The following is a 22116-nucleotide window of genomic DNA, read 5'->3' as shown; positions in this document are numbered from 1 at the left end:
ATGAACTTTTTGGCAAGGCACATCAGCTCTATGTTCACAGACAAAAAAATGAAGCATATGAAAAAAGAACACTGTCCCTACTATGAAACATGGAGGAGGCTCTGTTATGTTCTGGGGCTGCTTTGCTGCATCTGACACAGGGTGTCTAGAATCTGTGCAGGGTACAATGAAATCTTAAGAATATCAAGGATTCTAAAGAGAACTGTGCTGCTTGGTGTCAGAAAGCTTGGTCTCAGTTGCAGGTCATGGGTCTTGCAACAGGATAATGACCCAAAACACACAGCTAAAAACACCCAAGAATGGCTAAGAGGAAAACATTGGCGTATTCTAAAGTGGCCTTCTATAAGCCCTGACCTAAATCCTATTGAGTATCTTTGGAAAGAGCTGAAACATGCCGTCTGGAAAAGGCAACCTTCAAACAAGAGACAACTGGAGCAGTTTGTTCTTGAGGAGTGGGCCAAAATACCTGTCGAGAGGTGCAGAAGTCTCATTGACAGATACAGGAATCGTTTGATTTCAGTGATTGCCTCAAAAGGTTGTGCAACAAAATATTGAGTTAAGGGTACCATCATTTCTGTCCAGGCCTATTTCATGAGTTTTATTTATATTTTTTAATTCTGTGGAAGCATGGTTGAAAAGCAATGTCTGACTTTTATTTGTTCATTTTCATAGATTTTTTTTATTTATTATTTATTTTATAATGTGTCTCTGTATGGCACCCGATTTTTTTTGCTTGCACCCATAGACGTGAATGTGTGAGTTTCATCTGATTTACAGAATGCATCCTGCAATTTTTTTCACATGCAGATTCGATCACTGATAAGAAAAAAAAAATCACTCTTCTGCGCTGTCCCAATGAATAAATATTGGTCAGAGTACGGTCTGTTTGTTTTTTTTATCATGGTCTGCACTCCGACTGAAAATAGTGAAGACCATGTGAAGGAGCTCTTATAATAATAATACTGTTATGTGAGGGGTGTGGAGTCGGAGTCATGGAGTCGTAGTCCATGTTGTTGGAGTCGGTATAAAATGGACCAACTCTGAAAATATATAATTGGGTACAGTAGTTCAGTGCAGGATGTGCTGTAAATATTTTCATAAGAATTTGGGAAAGTTATGAAATGTCCTATAAATGTCTGTCCTTTTCCTGATCTGAGGATCTCGGCTTTCAGTTGAGATGAATCTGAGCTGCACTTTATGTACATAGCAGTGAAGCAGAGCTGTGGGGTCGGGAGTCAGGGAAATTGAGGAGTCGAAGGTTTGGCTCAGCGACTCCACACCCCTGGTTATGTGCATCTCCAATATGAACACAACACGTATTGGGGAAATCCTACAGGTTCTACATCATCACAAGTGGGGTCATCTCTGTGCAGCCAATCATGTCTGATGACAAATTATACATATTACCAACCTACGCCATATTTGCATTGCTCAGGGGCACTGTTATTATTACATTTGAGAGCAGACAGCCTTGCAAAAACAAATACAGCCGCTAATTGTAGAAAACTGGCACCTGCTGCCCGACAGCCAAAAGCAAAAGGGAACATCAGATGAGAAAATCCAGAGATATGAAAATAGAACTTTTGCAAGTCGCCCACGAGAAGGAATACATTAATGTGAATTTGATTGTGTTTGTAAATGACTAACGTTAGGCAGTAAGAGTCGACACGACTAATACAGACATCAATCATCTAGATGCAGTTAGGTTGTGTCAATTTAGCATGCAGTGAACACATTTATAGCGGCACATTCATAAGTGCCCAGTTAGGAGCCACTTAGCAGCACAGACTTAATGACATCTTATGTATGCATATGGAATATATCATCCTCTCACAGCCGGTCACACAAGGAGCTTCCCAGCGAATTGGGAATGTAAGAATGAAGCAATTGCCACATTGGGCCACTAGACGATTTCAGATAACTGTCAGATTCCATGAGCTTTACCCTATGCCAATTTGCCTGCATGGACCCTCTCGTGTCTCCCCTTTTCCTCATAGTTTGTAAGCTTGCGAGCAGGGCCCTCATTCCTCCTGGTATCTATTTTGAACTGTGATTTCTGTTATGCTGTAATGTCTATTGTCTGTACAAGTCCCCTCTATAAGTTGTAAAGCGCTGCGGAATATGTTGGCGATATATAAATAAAAATTATTATTATAAAAATTATTATGGACGGCATTTACAACCGATTTGCAGAAAGGTAATGTAACACAGCTATTTAAAGGGAAAGTTCTATTAATAGACGTACAACTTTTGTGCAATCTGTACTACCTGGACAACCCCTTGGACCAGCTCCACCTTCGGACGCATTGATCATCAATAGGAAGTCAGGGCTCTGGCTGTTCTTTGACTTCCTCTTGATGTTCAATTTGTACAAAGATGGGGAAGTAACTCCAGCACCGATAGGGCGCAGGACTCATGTGACATAACCTTACTTGAGCACCGGAAACGCGAGTGCCGACACGGCTGGAAAGGCTTAACTAAAAGTAGAATTCCAGGCTGTGCTTTTTTTCCCCCACAGAACTCATCCGGTCATTAGTTTTGACAGTATATATTATTCAGCTAGTATTAGTATATTATTCTATAGTATATATCCACCAGCATCACCTTAAGTTGTTTATTTATGAGAGGAAATTCATGCTATAGTTCTCTTCATTGAGGTCATTTGATCACATGGTTCCCCTGGTGAATTACATGGCTTTGAGTTCTAATGTCCTGTAACAATCTCAGTCCCCAGAACTGCATGCATGATGCAATTGCAAGGACTGTACCAATGAAGTTTTCTACAAGTGGGGGACGAACAGAAACTTATATCAAAGTTATTGATAACTGTACATTGTCTGTCACACAGTTAAAATGTAGACCAGGACTTTCACACTCAATCAGGTAAATGGGCCTTGCAAGAAAAATTTGAAGTTGAAGAGCCGCATTCATTATGGGACAAAATGATTAAGTAATACATTCTTTTTTTCTTTAAGACTTTTTAATTACTTGTTGTGTTTGTTTTTTGGCATCTTTCAGAAAAATGAAAAAGCTACATGTTTTTCATTTTTTTTATTCAATTTGTTTTTTAAGGTGTTCATTGTATGGTCTTGGGTACAATGTTATACTTTAGTTGTTCCAGATGCAGTGATACTAAATGTGTACTTTTCGTGTATACTTAACTTTTTACAAAAAACAATGTTTTCGTAAAAAATGTTTCTGCTATTTTTTCAACTTTATTTATACATTTTTTTTTTTAAATGATTGTCCAGGACTATATTTTTTTAAAATATGGGCCTAAAAACTAACAGGCAGATAGTTGATAACAGAGGCATCTTTCAACCTGTTTAACCCTTCGCCAGCTCACAAAAGTCACTGATCGGTCCAAATAGCGAATCAGCTGCTTCACAGCAACAGAACAGTTTTCTTCTTCCGGGCAGCTCTGTTGACAGGGCGTAACAGCCAATGTCATTGTGATTGACATATAGATCTTTGCAGTTCGTCAGCGAGGATACAGCTATCAATCAGCATGATGTCAGCAGAGAGAATGAGAAGACACGGCTCTGTCGATGTGACATCAGCAGAGCCATTGAATTGCCAGCAGGACATATTGTTCCTTTGTTCAGTAGGCGACAGGACATGAGCCATTGTTTCATATGAGCTTGTATGTTGACTCTTGTTGTATGGTAATCTGTGGAATGCATGATGCATGCTGATTACATATTGTATCAGCCCCCTGTGGTTTACTAGTCTACACACCTTGGAGGAAAAAAATCCAGGTTAATTGAACAATCGAAAAATAAGGGATTAGCTCTCCCCACCTTTCCCCAATTCTGTGGGAGAATGCCCTGAATGAGAGCTGTGGGTATAAAAGGGGCCTGGTCTCTCTATCTCCAGTGAGACTCTAAAGGACATCAGACAAGGGACCAAGGTTCCAGCTGGTGAAATACAGATCTGCTCTACTGCCCATCACTGAACCCACAAAAATGCTTGAAGAACCCAGGTTGGGATAATCAGCTCACATGGCCACATACCTCATTGTATTCGGCCAGCTTCCTAAGCTTGTCACTATGTCCTCTGTGGGTGCCAATGAAAAGCAGGGAATTACTGGTTGGGTTTTTCGCCCTGGATGCTCTAAAGTTGCAGAGGTTCTACTTCCTGGCAAGCCAGCGGAAGGGTGTGACTGTCAGTTGCACCCTCTTGTGTACTTGCTGGGACTATATTGTATGTTGTTGACTGTTAGTGATCCAATAAAGTATTACAACAATATGTTACCCTCACCCTGTGTTGTCTTAGTATTCTGCCCACGGGGAAGGAGTAGGGGTGTTCATTGGGATGAGCCCTAGCTGATGCAGTCTTTCCAAAAAACGCCAGTCCAGTGAACGATATAGTAAAAGCGGAGAGCAAAGACATAAGCACAAATAGAGTCTTATCCAAATTTAAGCTAATTAGTGTATTAAAGGATAAGCTAACCTGAGAAGGTTGTGTACCACACAACCATGTGTAGGCATAGACAGCTAATGTGAATTTGTAAGTACAAAAAAGATAAAAATATTTTGGCTGATAAGTTGGACAAAACGAAAGGCCTTTGGCCAGTACCGATTGTTCAGCATTAATTAGATGAATATATTAGATGGTTTTTCTATTTGTGGTTCGGAGAGGGTTCTGTTTTTGTCCCTAATTTTTCCCAACTCCTCTGGTTTCTCTAAAATACTGTTTCTTGTTCCCTGAAAGGTGGTGGTGGGGGGGGGAGGTGTGTATTCGACCTTTCTTGGAGAATAAGACACAGTCCAAAAAGAACCAGGACTCTAGATCCTGGTTCAGTGTTATAGGCAGTAATTTTCTTATGAATGTGTTCAGGTGTTTGTGTGGATATCATATCAGGTAGCGTGTCATATGTTGACAGATGAAGTAGTGTGGTGGATAGGATATAGGATCTCAGAATTCCATGAGTGTGGGCGATTTAGTATTAATAATTGGGGTCAAAGGAGTAATTAGACCCAAGGGTTTTCGCTTTTCTAATTGTGCATCCCTTGACTCAGATGTGCTCGTCACAGAAGTGTTACCATTAATACAAGAGAACGATTTGTTGCTGTCTATATTCATCTATTCCCATGATATTTTCCAGGTGTTTGAGTCCAACTTTTAAAGAGACAATCCAATCACCTTTTTAATATAAATGTATATATACACTGCTCAAAAAATAATGGGAACACTAAAATCCCACATCCTAGATATCACTGAATGAAATATTCCAGTTATAAATCTTTATTCATTACACAGTGGAATGTGTTGAGAACAATAAAACCTAAAAATGATCAATGTAAATCACAACTAATATCGCACGGAGGTCTGGCGTTGGAATGATGCTCAAAATCCGAGTGGAAAATGAAGTTACAGGCTGATCCAACTTCAGTGGAAATACCTCAAGACAAGGAAATGATGCTCAGTAGTGTGTGTGGCTTCCATGTGCCTGTATGACCTCCCTACAACACCTCGGCATGCTCCTGATGAGGCAGCGGATGGTCTCCGGAGGGATCTCCTCCCAGATCTGGACTAAATCATCCACCAACTCCTGGACAGCCTGTGGTGCAACGTGACATTGGTGGATGGTGCGAGACATGATGTCCCAGATCTGTTCAATCGGATTCAGGTCTGGGGAACGGGTGGGCCAATCCATAGCTTCAATGCCTTCATCTTGCAGGAACTGCTGACACATTCCAGCCACATGAGGTCTGGCATTGTCCTGCATTAGGAGGAACCCAGGGCCAACCGCATCAGCTTATGGTCTCACAAGGGGTCTGAGGATCTTATCTCGGTACCTAATGGCAGTCAGGCTACATCTGGCGAGCACATGGAGGGCTGTGCGGCCCTCCAAAGAAATGCCACCCCACACCATTACTGACCCACTAAAAAGCGGTCATGCTTAAGGATGTTGCAGGCAGCAGATCGCTCTCCACGGTGTCTCCAGATTCTGTCACGTCTGTCACGTGCTCAGTGTGAACCTGCTTTCATCTGTGAAGAGCACAAGGCGCCAGTGGCAAAGGGTGTTCTGTGGCAAATGCCAAGCATCCTGCGCGGTGTTGGGCTGTGAGCACAACCCCCATCTGTGGACGTTGGGCACTCAGACCATCCTCATGGAGTCAGTTTCTAACCGTTTGTGCAGACACATGCACATTTGTGGCCTGCTGGAGGTAATTTTGCAGAGCTCTGGCAGTGCTCCTCCTTGCACAAAGGCTGAGGGAGCGGTCCTGCTGCTGGGTTGTTGCCCACCTACGGCCCCCTCCACGTCACCTGGCGTACTGGCCTATCTCCTGGTAGTGCCTCCAGCCTCTGGACACTACGCTGACAGACACAGCAAACCTTCTTGCCACAGGTCGCATTGATGTGAAATCCTGGATGAGCTCCACTACCTGAGCCACTTGTGTGGGTTGTAGAGTCCGTCTCATGCTACCACGAGTGTGAAAGCACAACCAACATTCAAAAGTGACCAAAACATCAGCCAGAAAGCATTGGTACTGAGATATGGTCTGTGGTCCCCACCTGCAGAACCACTCCTTTATTGAGTGTCTTGATAATCGCCAATAATTTCCATCTGTTGTATATTCTAGTTGCACAACAGTATGTGAAACGGATTGTAAAACAGTGTTGCTTACTAAGTGGATAGTTTGATTTCACAGAAGTTTGATTTACTTGGAGCTATATTCGGTTGTCTAAGTGTTCCCTTTATGTTTTTGAGCAGTGTATATAAAGCTGTGTGTGTGTGTGTGTGTGTGTGTGTGTGTGTGTGTGTGTGTGTGTGTGTGTGTGTCTGTATCAAGCCCCGCCCACTCAGCACACAGTATCACATAGGATCAAATTACATACACAGCTCGGCAGACTGTATCACACAGGATAGGATTAGATACACAGCTCAGCTGACAGTAATACAAAGGATAAGATTAAAAACATAGCCAGCATAAACTCTAAAACCTTGGAGCACCTATTCTGCTGTTGGGAAAGTTAGATCCACCAAAGCTGTGTAATGGAGCAAGACTCTTGCTTGATTAAGAACCTGTTTACACATGTCATTGAAGCAACCATTTTGACAGGATGTGCCAAAGGAGAGGACATATGCATTCCAAGAATTCCACTCATTCCATCTGATTTGCCTTTTGATTGTAAACGCCTCCAGTTTCCAGTTCGACTGGCATTTGCAGTGTCCATTAACAAGGCTCAGGGACAGTCCTTGAAAGTAGTAGGGATTGATTTGCAATCTCCATGCTTTTCTCATGGTCAACTTTACGTGGCCTGTTCAAGAGTTGGAACTGCCAAAAATCTTTTCATCTTTGCACAGGATGGAAAAAACAAAAATGTTGTTTATCAAAAGGCTCTTGAATGAGTTGAAAATAAAATACTATCAATACTTGGGTTATCATTTAGTTAAATTGTGTTGCAAATCTGTAGTGTTGAATATATGATGTGAAATGCTTTTATGTGCAATATAATCATTATAATTTGTTATAGCTAACCACAGTTAGTTACTGTGCCCGGAGAATGCCGGGCTCTTCAGCTACACAACTCAAAAAAATAAAAGGCACAATTAAACAACACAATGTAACACAAAGTCACACATCTGTGAAATCAATCTGTTCAGTTATTAAGCAGCACTGTGAACCAATTTCTCCTGTTCTCATCCTTTTTGTCTGTTTTGGTCATTTTTGCATTTTGTCATTGCTCTCACACTTAGAGGTACAGTGGCATGAGGCGGTGTCTAAAGAACAACTCACAGAAGTTGCTCAGGTAGTGCAGCTTATCCAGGATGACACATCAATGCAAGCTAGGGCAAGAAGAGTAGCTGTGTCTGTAGCACAGTGTCCAGAGCATGGGGCAGATACCAGGAGACAGGCCAGTACACCAGGAGATGTGTAGGGGGCCGTAGGAGGTCAACAACCCAGCAGCAGGACCGCTACCTCCTCCTTTGTGCAATGAGGAACAGGAAAAGCCGTGCCAGAGCCCAATAAAATGACCTCCAGCAGGCCTTTCTTTTCTGCTGGATACCAATGACTTTATTCAAATGATCAGATCTTTGGGCCCCCTACCCTACACATGCTTCCTTACAACTTGGGATGTTAACAGCCTATACACGGCCATAGTCCATGAAAAAGGCTTAGCAGCCACTGACAGGCTTTTGAGTGAAGCTAGGGTGGACATGAAAATCCGGCACCTTTGTGCCGATCTTCTGAATCTAGTACTCACAGAGAATTATTTCATGTTCCAAGATACCTTTTATGTCCAGCAGCAGGGTACAGCAATGGGCTCACACGTAGCGCCTCCATACGCTATCGCGTACATGGCAGCCTTTGAAAATGATTTTGTCTATAGCCATCCCTTATTCATATCTCACTGTAAAATCTGGCGGAGATATATAGATGACATCTTTTGCATATGGGATGGACCTCTTGAATCACTCCTACTGTTTGATGACCACATCAATCACATCTGGCCTGAACTCAAATTTTCCATCCAGCATGATACAAATAAAATCAGCTTTTTGGATACTTTGATTTTTCGAGACAGAGGGGGCTCCCTCGGTATCGATTTATTCACCAAACCCACTGACAGGAATGGGCTGCTACACTTTAGCAGCTGTCATCCTCCATCCATAAAAAACTCCATCCCTAAGTCACAATTTCTTAGGGTCAACAGGATCGTTTCCAATGAGGATACCAAGAGAGTGAGATTGATGGAAATGGAGCATAAGTTTGCAGCTAGGGGTTATCCACAGGGGATCCTTACAAAGGCCAAACAAGACATGACATCCAGAAAACCCACTGACGGATGTAAAAGAATCCCTTTTGTCACGACCTTCCATCCATTCTCCCGCCTGGTACAATCTACCATTAGGAGACATTGGAGTATTCTCTCAAAAAGTTATCCACAAATTCCAGAATTTAAAGTACCCTTCCTGTCTTGCTTTAGACGTGCTAAAAATCTTAAGGACAGATTGGTCAGAGCAGATGCGGGCTCGGACATTATCATTCCCAGGCAGTCTTTCCTACAAACCCAAAAGTGCGGTACCTTCCCCTGCCTCAATTGTCTTCAGTGTAGTCATGTGCTGAAGGGTCCCTCAGTGTTTCATCCCCACACAGGTAGGGCCATACCCATCCGTGGCTTTTACACATGTGAATCTTCATTTGTAGTATACCTCATCAAATGCCCGTGTGGTCTGGCCTATGTGGGAGAGACCACACAAACAGTTCGGGACAGGGTGTCCCAACACAAATCAACCATTCGTTGTAAGAAGACCCATCTCCCCCTTCCTCACCATTTTGCCGAAAAAAATCATAATATTTCCCAACTCAGATTTCAGGTTCTGGAGCAAATTGATCCCCCCAGGCGGGGCCAGAACCGTATTAAGATGCTTAAAAGGAGAGAGGCCTTTTGGATTTTCACGCTGCAGACCTTGGAACCCAAGGGACTCAATAGGGACTATGATGTCTCAGCTTTTTTATGATACCAATTATTTAATGTATTGGAGCTCTTTTGTATCCTTGTAGTATATATTTTTTAGAAAGTTATGCAATTTTGTCTAACACTGTTTTCTTTTAATTTTCCTTAGAACCGTTAACACCTCACTGGGCACCGGTGTCACCACTTGTGGTAGAGTATGTATGCACTGCCATTCTTCTACTCTATATATACCATGCCATTATAGTTGGCACTATATTGCCAGTCCTGTGCAATCCTTTACTGCTTGCTGCCATTCACCATCATGTCCGGGTCTCTATTTATCACACCATTACATGCTATCGCTGTTTACACGGCATCCACGCAGGCGCAGTATAGCCCTCTCTCCTGCCTCTCAGCACCCATTAGCTCTGCGCAACTACGGCATCTACGCATGCGCAGTGCAGCCCTCACTCCTGCCACTCAGCATCTATCAGCTCTGCGCAACTGCGGCTGTTTGCCGCGATCACATGGTCTATGATGCGGCGGGTCACATGACCTGCTTACAGGGCGCTTTTATACCCGGAAGTAACGCTGGCAATCAGCGTCTTCCGGCTCTACCGGCCACACAGCGTTCCCTGGACCTGGATGTACAAGGTAAAAACATGGGGCCACACTCTCCTTCACTTACCGCTATATGCACATTACTAAGGGATATGTCCCACTGTGCATTTATCTTTCAGCGCTAGTTCATCACAGCGGGACCCTCGCTTCCCCAGTGCGCCCCTTCCTTACAGTCTCCCCAGGAGCCTCCAGGTAACCAGCTCTACCTGTCCATATTTGTCACCATTATCCACGGTTCATGGTTCCCCTGTGGGCAGTAACCAACTGCCCTCATTATATTCCTCAGGTCACTCTGCCCGGTAATATTTGTGCGCAGGCCTCTTGTGCCTATAATTTGTTGCTGCCCTGCTTCCAGGTACTACATTTATATGTATATACAGGTATATATCTAGGGGCCCACCTAGGAGCATGCCTAGACTCACTATTTTCTACACTGTGGCAGCAGCAGGTCTGGTCAGCACTTATTCTATTTCGGACAGGACTATATACACTATCACTTGTATAAACTGTTACTTTGATATATGGTTTTTGATTGGGACAGGCTGACAGACTCACGATCTCACTTTCTCCCTTTAGGTGCTCATTGTGCACTTTCGTTCCCAAATACCACGGCCCAGCACCCATCATTACCTGCTACCTAGTATCCTTTGTTGGACAGTGGGGCTCGTTTATGGAATTTTATACAGTAGTTATGCCATACCCTGCATTCTTTCCTTATCCACACTCACAGCTTTTTCTTTAGCCTGAGAAACTCCACGACTCACGCAGCACGTCTGGATTCGTTCCAACCGCCATGGTTGTCACCCCCTATTTTTTTATTATTTTTTTGTCTTTTATGTGATACATCTATATATTTCTTCAGAACCAGCACCCATCGGACTTTTTATTCGTTTCACATGTGTGCATATACTGGTCCTCTTTATGTGATCCATAGTGTGTAACATATGGTTTTCTCTGTAAATTATGTATTTCAGTTTCATATATGATGTTTCTGATGAAGGTCTTGTGACCGAAAACGTTTATAAATCATCAATTATTGAACTGGTTGCACCAATAAACGAACAGTTATCTTTTCATCTTGCAAAAAGGACTCTTGAGTGCCAAGTTTATTATTCATTTCATTGACGGGTTGGAAACCTTACTTGAGCACCAACCAGGAGCCTCGAGTGCCGTGTACAATTTCTGTATCTGCTCCAGCAGGCCACCAACATCCATGTGTCTGCTTAAACTGTCAGAAACTGACTTCATGAAGGTGGTATGAGGGCCACACGCCCACAAGTGGGTGTTGCGCTAATAGCCCAATACCATGCATAGCAATAGCCATTTGTCAGTATATATCAAGATTGAACAGTTTGGCAGTGGATCAGTAATGGTGTGAAGAAGGAATTTCTTTGGAGGGCCGCACAGACCTCCATGTGCTAGCCAGTGGTACCCTGACTGCCATTAGGTGCCGAGATAAGATCCTCAGACCCATTGTGAGACCATATACAAGTGCAGTGGGCCCTGGGTTCCTTCTGATGCATGACAATGCTAAGCCTCATGTGGCTGAAGTGTGTCAGCAGTTCCTGCATGATGAAGGTATTGATTCTATGGACTGGCCTGCCCGTTCCCCAGACCCGAGTCCAATCGAGCACATCTGGGACATCATGTCTCGTCCCATCCACTAAGGCCAGATTGCACCACAGACTGTCCAGGAGCTGACTGATGCTTTAATCCAGGTCTTTGATGAGATCCCTCAGGAGAACATTGCCGCCTCATGAGGCCATGCCCAGGCATTGTTTGGAGGTCATACAGACAAGTGGAGGCCACAAACACTACTGAGCATCATTTCTTTGTCTTGAGTCATTTCCACTAAAGTTGCATCAGCATGTAATTTCATTTTCCACTTTCATTTTGAGTATTATTCCACATCGAGACCTTGATAGGATAATAATTTTGCTTTATATATAATTTTTTTTATTTTATTTATACATTTTTAAAGAGAAACAACAATAAAAGCATACAGATATAAATTTTTAATCCATTTCAATACATTTTCCATTTCTTTTCTGCTTCTTGATTTTTTTTTTAAAATGGGTGCGAAAAAGAACCAAATGTCAAAGTTCAGTTGAACTTTGACATTTGGTTCTTTTTGGCATCCTTTTTTTTTTTTTAATTGTGTTAATAAATATGTTTAATTTCCATTGTCTGTATGTACGGGTTTTATCATCAAGAAGTAGTCTGGAAAGACTAAAGAACCATAAATAAAAGTAGTACAGTTTTAATTAAACCACATTTGGCTAGGGGACAAGAGAACCTACTGAACCTTGTGTCTCCACAGCAACTGTATGCTACCTTGCTAAAGAAAGCACTCAGTCACTGAGGTGTAAATGATGAAACACAGGTTAAACTGAATTTTTTCTCATAAAACTATATATCATTCTGCTCACCTCTCCCTACTCTATAACATGGTACTTGCAGATCGGATGCATTTTCATGGGGACAGGTTCCCTTTAATTTGCTAAATCTGCCCAATGCCTGTAGTCTTCTAAGGGTATGTTCCCACGGTCAGTAAACGCTGTGGGTTGGATGCTGCGTACATCCGCAGCGTCCAACCTGCAGCGGCAAGATGTTACAGCATAGCAGATGGGATTTCAAGAAATCCCATCTCCACTATGTGTGCACGGACGCCTCTGACTTCCCTGCGGAGACGGACATGCAGCGCGTCTTTACAGACCGCAGCATGTCTATTTATCTTGCGGAGAAGCTCAGACTCCTCAAGATAAATATCACCAGTCCAATAAATTAGCTACGGTGATTCCGCACGGTTCAATGAACACATGTGGAATCACCTGCGTTCAATAGCCAGCAGCTCTATGGACACAGCGGACATGTGCTGCATCCAAAGCGCTGCCTAATACTGACCTGGGAACATACCCCAATATACAGTGGGAGAAAAAGTATTTAGTCAGCCACCAATTGTGCAAGTTTTACCACTTAAAAAGATGAGAGAGGCCTTTAACTGACATCATAGGTAGACCACAACTATGAGAGTCAAAATTAAGAAAACAAAGCCAGAAAATCACCTTGTCTGATTTGGCAAGATTTTTTATGCAATTATGGTAGAAAGTAAGTATTTGGTCACCTAAAAACATGCAAGATTTCTGGCTCTCACAGACCTGTAACTTCTTCTTTAAGAGGCTCCTCTGTCCTCCACTCATTACCTGTAGTAATGGCACCTGTTTGAACTTGTTATCAGTATAAAAGACACCAGTCCACAACCTCAAACAGTCACACAAGAAACTCCACTATGGTGAAAACCAAAGAGCTGTCGAAGGACATTAGAAACAAAATTGTAGCCCTGCACCAGGCTGGGAAGACTGAATCTGCAATAGGCAAGCAGCTTGGTTTGATGAAATTAACTGTGGGAGCAATAATAAGAAAATGGAAGACATACAAGACCACTAATCTCCCTCGATCTGGGGATCTACGCAAGATCTCACTCCGTGGGATCAAAATGATCACAAGAACGTAGAGCAAAAATCCCAGAACCACACGGGGGGACCTAGTGAATGACCTGCATAGATCAGGGACCACCATAACAAAGGCTAACATCAGTAAAACACTGCACCGCCAGGGAATCAGATCCTGCAGTGCCAGACGTGTCCCCTTGCTTAAGACAGTACATGTCCGGGCCTGTCTGAAGTTTTCTAGAGAGCATTTGGATTATCCAGAAGAGTATTGGGAGAATGTCATATGGTCTGATGAAACCAAAGTTGAACTGTTTGGTAGAAACAAAACTTGTCGTGTTTGGAGGAGATAGAATGTTGAGTTGCATCCAAAGAACACCATACCTACTGTGAAGCATGGGGGTGGCCACATCATACTTTGGGGCTGTTTCTCTGCAAAGGGACCAGGACGACTGATCCGTGTACATGAAAGAATGAATGGGACTATGTATCATGAGATTTTGAATGCAAACCTCCTTCCATCAGCAAGGACATTGAAGATGAAATGTGGATTGGTCTTTCAGCATGATAATGATCCCAAGCACACTGCCAGGGCAACAAAGAAGTGGCTTCATAAGAAGCATATGAAGGTCCTGGAGTGGCCTAGCCAGTCTCCAGATCTCAACCCCATAGAAAACCTTTGGAGGGAGTTGAAAGTCCGTGTTGCCCAGCGACAGGCCCAAAACATCACTGCTCTAGAGGAGATCTGCATGGAAGAATGGGCCAACATACCACCAACAGTGTGTGCCAACTTTGTGAAGGCTTACAGAAAATGTTTGACCTTTGTCATTGCCAACAAAGGATATAAATAAAATATTGAGATGAACTTTTGTTAATGACCAATTACTTATTTTCCACCATAATTTGCAAAAAAACCTTGCCAAATCAGACAAGGTGATTTTCTGGTTTTGTTTTCTCAATTTGGACTCTCATAGTTGTGGTCTACCTATGATGTCAATTACAGGCCTCTCATCTTTTTAAGTGGGAGAACTTGCGCAATTGGTTGCTGACTAAATATTTTTTTCCCCCACTGTATATTGCAGTTCACCGGATGAATTTCACTGCGGTGAATTTGAACTGCCGTGAACTTACCTCTGCACCATGACACTTTCTCACTGTGCTAGTGGTGATCTCAACAGATGGAGGTCACTGCAGTTCATTGGCCTGGCTGGGAATGCAGCCTCAGTGACCGTAGGTAACCTCGATTAGATCAGCGCTAGTCACTGATGATGCACTTGTAGCAGCTATTTCACCAGTGGTTCTCAGCCTGGACGTTCATTTCTTGGCACCGTCCAAGTTGAAAACGATTAATCCCCAGACATGGGTTCCAGCATGGGACAGAATGTAATGTTTTATTACAGGAGACGATGGCTTCAATGGAATGGGCGTTAAGTAAGTATAACTTATTTTTTAATAAAAAAGGAAAAGTGTGTTCTGTTTTTATTCAAATAAAAGACTATTCTGGTTGTGTGTTTATTTACAATATAACTATAGGATTAGTAATGGATGGGTGTCTTATAGATGCCTCTCCATAACTAACCCGTGGGCTTGATGTCACCGGACAATACAAAGGTGACATCAACCCCACAAATATGAACCTCACTTGCCACCGCTACTGGGAATTTAAGAAGAGCTGGTAAAAGTACGAGGATTGGTACATCCAATAGATGTGCTTTTTCTGGGCAGCTGCGGGCTGCTATTTTTAGGCTGGGGGAACAATATCTATGGCCCCTTACTAGCCTGAGAATACCAGCCCCCAGCTGTCTGCTTAAGCAAGGATGGTTGGCAAAAATGGAGGGATCTCCACGCCCTTTTTAAAAATTATTTATTTAAATTATTAAAAAATACGGAGTGGGGACCCCTCTATTCTTGACAACCATCCTTACTGAAGCTGACAGCTGAGGGTTGCAGCCCCCACATGAGTTTTGCCTGGCTGGTTAGCAAAAATACAGGCGAACCCACGCAATTTTTTAATTTTAAATTATTTACAGCGCAGGAGCGGTTGATGAATACTCCCATCCGCTGCTCCTGCGTTCACTGTTATTAGCGGCAGCAGGTGTCAGATGATGGCATCAGTAGTCCCATCAGCTGACACCAGTGATCGGAGGTAAACTTTATACCTCCGATCACAGCTGAGCACTCACGCTATCTTTTTGACAGCGTGGGAACCGCTGCTCTCTGACCGGCGGGGATGCAACACAACACGTTGACCCTATTCGGGACCTTCCTAACCTCTAGAATTAAAACCTTACCATTTATCAAGTGATGTGCATGTGGATAAGGGCTGATAATGACCAAACCCAGCTAGTGGACACACAGCCATGGGGAACCACATGAATGCACTGTCCAGCTCAAAGAAAAGGCTGGCTACACTTTTTTATGCACTGGGTGCAAACACATTGCTGTTTATTTACTGCAGTTTATTATCTTTTTATCTTGGGTTTTGTCTGTTTAGTGGCCAGTGTGAACAAGTGCTTACATGTTGCATGCACATCAACTTATATTCCAGTTTATGTCTAGGTTTTTTGTTTCCGTCTGTTTGCACACATTGCATATAAAAGGTGTGGCCAACCTTTTCTTTGAGCTGGATATTACATTCATGTGGTTCCCCATGGCTTGGTGTCCACTAGCTGGGTTCAGTCCTTCTAAGCCCTTATCTATATGTACATCACTTGACAAATGGTGAGATTTTAATATTAGAGGTTAGAACCGTCTCAAATAGGGTCACCGTGAAGTGGTGGGATGACTTTTACATTTTTTAAATCAAAATTATGTTAACTAATAAGCAGGATCTAACAGGCAAAGTGTCAGTGTAAAACTGACAGATATAATTTAGAACCCCACAACAACAAAAAATTGCAAAAATTAAAACACAAATTCTAAATAAAGGATGAAAAAGTAATAAAAAAAGGACAATTCGTATCGCCACATCCAGAAAGACCTACACTATAGATATATGCCACATAACATACAATGAACACCATTAAAAAAAAAACTAAAAACCAGAAAAAGCTTTTCCATTATATGGACACAAAAAATGGAATAAAAAAATGATCAAAAAGTTGTATATAAAAAAATAAATTGTGTCACTTAACATGTCATCTCATTTTGCAAGAAATGTGGCCCATCAACTTCAATTTTTTTTTTTTTGCACCGTCCATTTAAGTGGCCAAGATTGAGAATCCTACCCCTAGTTTGCAGGAAAACAAACCACTGTGCTACAAAATACATTGTCACTAGATTAGTAATGGATATATACACCTAACCCAGTACAGACCAAATATAGAGCAATAAAAAAGATGCAACCTTTACTAAAAATGTAAATAACAAAACCAGAGACCGATTAAACGGTGGGCAGAAAAGGACAGCTGTTGGTATATACTTCTGTAATACGAAGTCACAAATACAACAATTATCAGTTGGCTCTTCAAGGAACATCTCCAATTACATCACAGATCATCTGAAAAAATCCTTATATCAGTAAAAATTATATATGGAACAAAGCAAAGAAGTCAAATGCATGAGAAAAGTAAGACTTAGGGAACAAGGCAGACAGGTGGTGAAGGGGGATGTAAAAGAATATCCAAAGGAAAGGTAAGTATAACAACGATATGACCTGTTCAACTCCCTTGAACACCAGAAGCGAATTTCATGAAATGGCTTAATCAATGGTAAATACATCCATTATGGATCCAATTGACTATAATGGGCCCATCAGGCATGATGTTTCTGTTACTAAATGGAATAGTGCAGCATTGTATACTGTACTAGAAGTCAAAGAGCAAGTGAGATCTGCCAAAAATAGGGTACACAAGGTCATTCTATATATATAGCTACTTATGCTTCATGAGGAGCAAGACAGAAAACAGCAGATATTGAAATTAATGAGTTCAGGATCGAATGAGAACTTTTTCCGATCATACATTTCTCACGCTGAGAGAGGGAAAACATACATTCATGGGATGTCAAATGCCAAGCGGATGTTGTTCTGTAATCGGAAACCCATTAGGACAGTTCACAGTGGGAATTCACTTAGAAGAATGTTAATTATATTTGTTACAATTGATTTGATTACTTGACACTTCAAAAAGGCAAAGGTGGATTTACATGAAGCAGCGCCACTGATATGACTACAAGGCCTGAGGTCAGGAATGTGGCGGATCAGACTACCCTGCGAAGATCAAGAAAAGGAAAATTATTTTTATGTCAATCAACATTTTCATCCAATTTGACTTGTAATGCTGTGATCTGGAGAGGCTTAAAGGTTGGTGTTTGTAGAGCCACTTACAGAAAAATGGGACTTAACCCATTCACCACCTTGGGTTATTTCCATTTTTGAGTTTCCATTTTTTTGCTCCCTTTCTTCCCAGAGCCATCATTTTTGTTTATCTTTCCATCACTTTTGAACAACACCATTAGTTTTGCCATATAATGTACTGGAAAACAGGGAAAATTTTCAAAGTGCAATGAAATTGCTAAAAGAAAGTGGAATTCCACAATTGTTTTTTTTTTTTTTTTTACCAAGTTCACTAAATGATGAAACTGACCTACCATTATGATTCTCCAGGTCATTACGAGTTTGTAGATACCAAATATGTATAGGTTCTTTTTTATTTAAGTGGTGCCAAAAAAGTCAAAAGTTTCTATAGAAAAAAAAATTGCCATTTTCTTTTTTTTTTTTACTTTTCACTTGCTTAAACAGTCTCCACGGGAGGCTACAAGCCGTGATAATCTGATTGCCTGTGTTACTGCAGCCTGTAGCAGAAATACTCACTTTCTATGAGCGCCATCCGGCAATGACAACCACAAGGTCTTCCTGCAGACCCCAAGTTGTCGTGCCGACCCATTGGCAACCCACAGTGATGTGACATGGGCGCCGATGAGCAGGATTAGGGGCGCTTCTGGCGCGATCATGTTAAATGCCGCTGTCAGATTGACAGTGGCATTTAACATGTTAACAGCTGCGGGTGGATCGGGATTCCACCCGTGACAGTTAGGGGCACATGTTAGCTGGTGAAATCGGCCAACATGTGCGGGAAAAGTTGCGGGCTCATTGCTGGAGCCCGCAGCAAACAAGGGGAGACCACCTTAGACGTAACTATACATCTATGGTGGTAAAGGGGTTAAAGGGGAATTCCCATGAACATAGTTAAGTTTAAAGATGATTAAAATCAATACAACTGGATGTGTTTAAAAAAAATGTTCCTGTGCGGAGATCATCTTAATGTGCCCCTGCTGTGTACTGTGTAATGGCTGTGTCTGACCATACAGGGACATGGTCTGAGCTCCTGGGCAAGTAGGGAAGGAAAAGAGAGTATAAGGGTATGTGCACACGTTGCGGATTCTCTGCGGATCCGCAGCGTTTTTTGCAGTGCAGAAACGCTGCAGAGCCGCAACTGATTCACTGATTTACAGTACAATGTAAATCAATGAGAAAAAAAATGCTGTGCACACTTTGCGGAAAATCCGCTGCGGAAACGCTGCGGTTTAAAAGAAGTAGCATGTCACTTCTTTTTTTGTGAATCTGCAGCGTTTTTGTACCCATTCCATTATAGAAAACCGCAAGGGTAAAAAACACAGCAAATCCGCAGCAAAAACGCACAAAAAACGCTGCGGAACCGCACAAAAAACCGCAGGTGCGTTTTCTGCCAGGAGAGACAGAATCCGCACCAGAAATTCCTAAGCCTAATCCGCAACGTGTGCACATAGCCTCAAGGTAGCGCAGCACGGGATCACAACAGATTCTTTTTGTGAGATAAAGCATTTCCCTGAATTTCCGTGCCTGTTTTTAAAAAAATGTTTTAGCTCAAGAAAGAATTATTTGTGATTCTATAATCTAATATCTATATACTCTTTTGCTCCCCCCCCTGCCCAGGAGATGTGTTATGATCAGACCATGTCCCTGTACGGTCAGACACAGACATTACACAGTACACAGCAGGGGCACACGTATAAGATTATCGCAGCACAGGAACATTTTATTTAAACACATCCAATTGTGGAACTTGTTATTATTATTCCAAGATCTACTGATTAAAATGCACTTTGTCATGAGACATCCCTTTCAAATTTCAATGAGCATTGACAACACATGATTAGATTAGACTAAATTACTAACTGAAAACAAATATTAACCCTTTTACCAGGACAAATTTTACAATTCTCACCACTGTCACTTTATGAGGTACCGTATATACTCGAGTATAAGCCGAGATTTTCAGCCCAAATTTTTGGGCTGAAAGTGCCCCTCTTGGCTTATACTCGAGTCACGGTCGGCGGTGTGGTCGGCGGGTGAGGGGGAGAGAGCGTGTCGCATACTCACCTAGTCCCGGCGCTCCTGGCGCTCCCCCTGCCCGTCCCACGGTCTTCGGTGTCGCAGCTTTTCCCCTGTTCAGCGGTCACGTGGGACCGCTCATTAAAGTTATGAATATGGACTCCACTCCCATAGGGGTGGAGCCGCATATTAATTTCTCTAATCAGCGGTAACGGTGACCGCTGACAGAGGAAGAGGCTGCGGCACCCGGAGACCAGCTGTCCGGGATAAGGAGCCAGGGACACCGGGAGCAGGTAAGTATCTCATAGTCACCTGTCCGCGTTCCACACGCCGGGCGCCGCTCCGTCTTCGCGTCCTCTTGCTCTGACTGTTTAGGTCAGAGGGCGCGATGACGTACTAGTGTGCGCGCCGCCCTCGAGAGACGGGACGCTGAGGAGCTGCAAGCAAGAGAGGCGAGTATGTCGTTTTTTTTTTTTTATTGCAGCAGCATTATATATTGCACAGATTTATGTGGAGCATCTATGGGGCAATAATCAACGGTGCAGAGCATTGTATATGGCACAGCTTTCTATGGAGCATCTATGGGGCCATACTGAACGGTGCAGAGCATTATATATGGGGCAGCTTTATGTGGAGCATCTATGGGGCCATAATGAATGGTGCAGAGCATTATATGTGGCACAGCTTTATATGGAGCATCTATGGGGCCATAATGAACGGTATGGAGCATCCATTTTTAATTTTGAAATTCACTGGTAGCTGCTGCATTTTCCACTCTAGGCTTATACTCGAGTCAATAAGTTTTCCCAGTTTTTTGTGGCAAAATTAGGGGGGTCGGCTTATACTCGGGTCGGCTTATACTCGAGTATATACGGTAATAACTCTGGAATGCTTCAAAAGTATCCCACTGATTTCGAGACTGTTTTTCATGACAAATTGTACTTCACAATAGTGGTAAATTTGGACAATATGACTTGCGTTTAAATTGTGAAAAAAATCGGAAATGCAGAGAATATTTTACAATTTTCAAACTTATAATTTTTATGCCCTTAAACCAGAGAGTTGTCACACAAAAAGTTAGTAAATAACATTTCCACTTTACATCAGCACAATTTTTGAAGCTTTTTTTTTTTTTTTTTAGGAAATTAGAAGGGTTAAAAGTTGACCAGCGATTCAACTTTAAATTTAGTAAACCACTATTTTTTGGGGGGCTAAATCACATTTGAAGTGACTTTGAGGGGCCTATATGGCAGAAAATCCTCAAAAGTGACACCATTGTAAAAACTGCACCCCTCAATGTGCTCAAAGCCACATTCAAGAAGTTTATTAAGGGTATGTGCACACGTGTTGTAGAGGACTGCGGATTTTTCCGCAGCGGATTTGGGAAAACCGCAGTTAAAAGGCACTGCGGTTTTCCTGCGGATTTACTGCGGAACCGCTGCGGATTTACCGCGGTTTTTGTGCGGATTCCACTGCGGTTTTACAACTGCGGTTTTCTATTATGGAGCAGGTGTAAAACCGCTGCGGATTCCGCACAAAGAAGTGACATGCTGCGGAATGTAAACCGCTGCGTTTCCGCGCGTTTTTTTCCGCAGCATGTGCACTGTGGATTGCGTTTCCCATAGGTTTACATTGTAATGTAAACACATGGGAAACTGCTGCGGACCCGCAGATACGGAAACACTGCGGATCTGCAGCAAAATCCGCAGCGTGTGAACATACCTTAACTATTCAGGTGCTTCACAGGAAGCAATGTGAAAGGAAAAAATTAACATTTTACTTTTTGTTTCACAAAAATTATACTTTAGACACAATTTTTTTTATTTTCACAATGGTAATAGGAGAAAACGGACCCCAAAATTTGTTGTGCAACTTCTCCTGAGTACGCCGATTTTCCATATGTGGGGAAAATCTACTGTTTGGGCGCATGGCAGGGCTTGGAAGGAAAACAGTTTGACTTTTGGAATGCAAAATTGGCTGTAATCAAGAGCGGCCGGGCTTGAAAAGGAAGGAGTGACATTTTGGAATGCAGACTTTGATGGAATGGTCTGCAGACATTATGTCGCGTTTGGAGAGCTCCTGATGTGCCTAAACAATGGAAACCCCATACAGATTACCTCATTTTGGAAACTATAACTCTCAAGGAATTTATCTAGATGTGTGGTGAGCACCTTGAACCCACAGCACAGGTGCGTCCCAGAATTTTACAACACTGAACTGTGAAAATGAAATAAAAAAAAAAAATAAAAAAAAAAATTCTGACAAAAATGTTTATTTGGCCCCAAATTTTTTCATTTTCATAAGGGTAACAGGAGAAAATGG

General features: G+C 42.4%; 1 protein-coding gene and 1 long non-coding RNA gene across 2 annotated transcripts in view; one reads left to right on the top strand and one right to left on the bottom strand.

Moving 5' to 3' along the window:
* Positions 1-22116, bottom strand: part of GTF2F2 (general transcription factor IIF subunit 2) — a 298375-nt gene that overhangs the window by 75831 nt on the left and 200428 nt on the right. The gene's annotated exons all lie outside the window — the stretch shown is intronic.
* LOC143818435 (uncharacterized) lies at positions 9579-10840 on the top strand. The gene is made up of 3 exons (XR_013224543.1): positions 9579-9626; positions 10609-10672; positions 10763-10840. It is a non-coding gene; the product is annotated as an uncharacterized LOC143818435 (long non-coding RNA).

Source organism: Ranitomeya variabilis, chromosome 3, assembly GCF_051348905.1.
Source record: "Ranitomeya variabilis isolate aRanVar5 chromosome 3, aRanVar5.hap1, whole genome shotgun sequence".
Classification (NCBI taxonomy): Eukaryota; Metazoa; Chordata; class Amphibia; order Anura; family Dendrobatidae; genus Ranitomeya; species Ranitomeya variabilis.
Note: the sequence above shows the minus strand (reverse complement) of the source record. Positions and strands in the feature narration are given on the sequence as shown.